This window comes from Schistocerca piceifrons, chromosome X (genome assembly GCF_021461385.2).
Source record: "Schistocerca piceifrons isolate TAMUIC-IGC-003096 chromosome X, iqSchPice1.1, whole genome shotgun sequence".
NCBI lineage: Eukaryota > Metazoa > Arthropoda > Insecta > Orthoptera > Acrididae > Schistocerca > Schistocerca piceifrons.
Window position 1 is genome coordinate 292,411,550 of NC_060149.1, and position 3,424 is coordinate 292,414,973.

General features: G+C 42.8%; 1 pseudogene; it reads right to left on the reverse strand.

Moving 5' to 3' along the window:
* Positions 1-1,568: 1,568 nt before the first annotated feature.
* Positions 1,569-1,686, reverse strand: LOC124723597 (annotated as a pseudogene).
* Positions 1,687-3,424: the final 1,738 nt, after the last annotated feature.

The window sequence follows — 3,424 nt, forward strand, 5'->3', positions numbered from 1 at the left end:
GCTTTGAATCGGTTGCAGGCTTCAGAAATGAACTTAACATTATATGCCTTCTTGGCTGTTACTACTTCCTTTATGTAGATTCTTTTACCTTTCAGATAATCATAATGAAACATATCTGTGGCCCTAGCATAGACAGAGATATGCTGAATGAAATGCATTTGGCGGTCAAGAGAGCACTGCCTGAAGCCTTCAATTACTACCATAGAACAATACTGTCAAAAGATCTTTCACAAAACCCAAAGAAACGCTGGTTGTATATAAAGGCTGTTAGTAGCACCAAAGTTAATGTCCAGTCACTCATGTACAAGGCAGGTATTGAAATTGAGAATAGCAGAAATGCTCAACTCTGTTTTCAAATGTTCCTTTGCGAAGGAAAATCCAGGAGTATTGCTCCAATTTAATTCTCATACCACTGAAAAGGAGAGTGAAATACATTAAGTTTTCACTTCCTCTCACTTGGTTTCTTTTTCTAAAGCTCTTTCCTTTGCCTTTTCGTATAGTGGCTGCAACTGTCCCTCTTTTGCTAGTATCTTTAATATTTCAACAATTAAAGGCAAATAATTATGCTTTCTTCTAATATTCTCAGCCTGATATCTTTTTATTTTGGTTTCTTCCTCTTCTATGAGCACTTTTAATCTTGCAATTTCACTCTGCTGAGCATCAGTTTCCATTCCATTCTCCTCCACTTGTTTTTGTATCTCTTGAATTTTCCTCTCAAATATCATCCTTCTGCCTGATACAATTGCCATAAGGTTAAAATGAATCTCTCCTACACTGTACTTTTTAATTCTTTTTTCAATTATAGTGTCAGTGGCATTGAGAAACGCCTGAAGTCGTTAAAACTTAACAAAGCCCCAGGGACCCTTGCAGTCCCTATCAGATTCTATAACCAGTGGCTGAGTTAGCCACTCTGTTAACTATGATCTACTATCATGGATTTCTCGGACAAAAACTGTTCCCAGTAGATGGAATAAGGCATAGGTCACAAATCTTAACAAGGAGGGTAGCAGAAGTGATCCACAAAACTAATGTCCAATATACTAGACACCCATTTGTTTTATAATCTTACAACATGTTCTGTGCTCAAATGGAATGAACTATCTCAAAGAGAACGATTTCCTCCATGGCAACCAGCAGGGATTTTGAAAACATAGATCATGTGAAACTCTGCTCAGACTTTCCTGATATGACATTCTGAAAGCCATGGATGAGTGTACTCAGGTAGGCACAGTATTTCTCAGTTTCTGAAAAGCATTTGGCTCAGTATCACACCTACATTTATTATAAAAAGTACTGTATGATTGTACTGAGCATCAAATGAAATTTGTGACTGGATTCAGGATTTCTTGGTAGGAAAAAAAAACCTCCACCTGAACAGGCCATGAAGGTCCAATGGTACAGACCAGCCACTGTGTCATCCTCAGCCCACAGCCATCACTGGATGCAGATATGGAGGGGCATGTGGTCAGCATGTTGCTCTCTTAGCCATAAGTCAGTTTACAAGACCAGAGCCACAGCCAATCAAGTAGCTCCTCTGTTTGCCTCACAAGGGCTGAGTGCACCCCTCTTGCCAACAGCACTTGGCACACCAGATGGTTACCCATCTGAGTGCTAGCCCAGCCCAACAGTGCTTAACTTCAGTGATCTGATAGGAACTGGTGTTACCACTGTGGCAAGGCCATTGACCTCTTGGTTGGAAGGTCATGGCATATTATCTTGGATGGATTGTCATTGACTAATGTAGAAGTAACTTCAGGGGTACCCCAGGGAAGTGTGTTGGATCCCTTGCTGTTCATGTTGTATATTAATTATCTTGCAGACAATATCAACAGTAACCTCATACTTTTCACAGATAATTCAGTTATCTAGAGTGAAGTACAGTCTGAACAAAGCTGTACAGATCATCAGACCTTGATAACATTTCAGAGTGGTGCAAAGATTGGCAATTTGCTTTCAGTGTTCATAAATGTAAAATTGTGCACTTCATAAAACTAAAAAACACAGTATCCAGTGAATATAAGATCAGTAAGTCATAGTGGTAATCTGTAAACTCATACAACTATATGGCTGTAACACTTAGTAGTGACATGAAATGGCTAGATGGGTGAGAACAATGACTAATGAAGGTTGAGGTCAGGATGGTTATGGGGATGTAGGATATATTGCAGGGAGGGTTCACAGCTGTGCAATTCAGAAAACCTGGTGTTGGTGGAAAGGAGCCATATGGCACATGCTGTTAAACAGTCATCCAAAGTCATCCAACTGAAGAATGTCATGTTGGGCAGCATGCTCAGCAACATGGTGGTCCAGTTGTTTCTTGGCCACAGTTTGTCAGTGGCCATTCATGTGGACAGAGAGCTTGTTGATTGTCATGCCCACATAGAATGTAGCACAATGGTTGCAGCCTAGCTTCTAGATCACATGACTGGTTTCACAGTTAGTCCTGCCTTTCATGAGATAGGTAATGTTTTTGAATGAAGTGGAGTAGGAGGTGGTGGGAGGATCTATGGGACAAGTCTTTCCTGTAGGTCTATTATAGGGATATGAGCCATGAGGTAAGGGGTTGGGAGAAGGGGTCATGTAGGGATGGACAAGTACATTGTGTAGGTTTGATAGATGGTGGAATACCACTTTTTGAGTGGTGGGAAGGATAGTGGGCAGGACATTTCTCATATTTCAGGGTATGATGATAGGAGCAACTGAATTACATTCTCTGCGAGATTTAGACTACCTCCAACAAGCTGTGGCAAAAAAAAACTGGAACGCCCTGTTGCTGTGCACACCACCCAACATGAAATTCTTCATTTCAATGACTGCTTCACAGCCTGTGCCATATGGATCCTTCCCACCAACACCAGCTTTTCTGGTGCAGGTGGGAACTCTCCCTGCAATATATCCTATGTTCCTGTAACCCTCCTGACCTCAACCTTCATTAGTCATTTTCCTCACCCATCTAGCCTCTTCCCTGTTCCCATTGCAGCACTATACAGCCCTCTATTCCACCAATGCACCCAGTCGTTTAGTTTCCTCCTTTTACACTAACCCCCCCACCACCCGTGCATGCTGTCACCTCCCAACTGCACCTAGCTGCCCTACCCTCTCTGTACCTTATTCCTGCATGCTCCCCAGCAACACTTCATCACCCCCCACCCCTACCCTGCTATCCCTCCCCCTCCTGACCCAGACTCCTCCTTACCCCCACCCAGTTGCCTCTCCCATCATGAACTGCTGCTGCTTCTAGTAGTCTAACTTCAGCTGCCAGTGACTGTGGTTATGTGGGTGTGAGTTATGTTAGCGCGCGCGCGCGTGTGTGTGTGTGTGTGTGTGTGTGTGTGTGTGTGTGTGTGTGTGTGTGTGTGTGTTGACAAAGGCTTTGATGGAAAAAAGTCTTTTTGCTGTTGCCTATCTGCGACTCACCTTATCT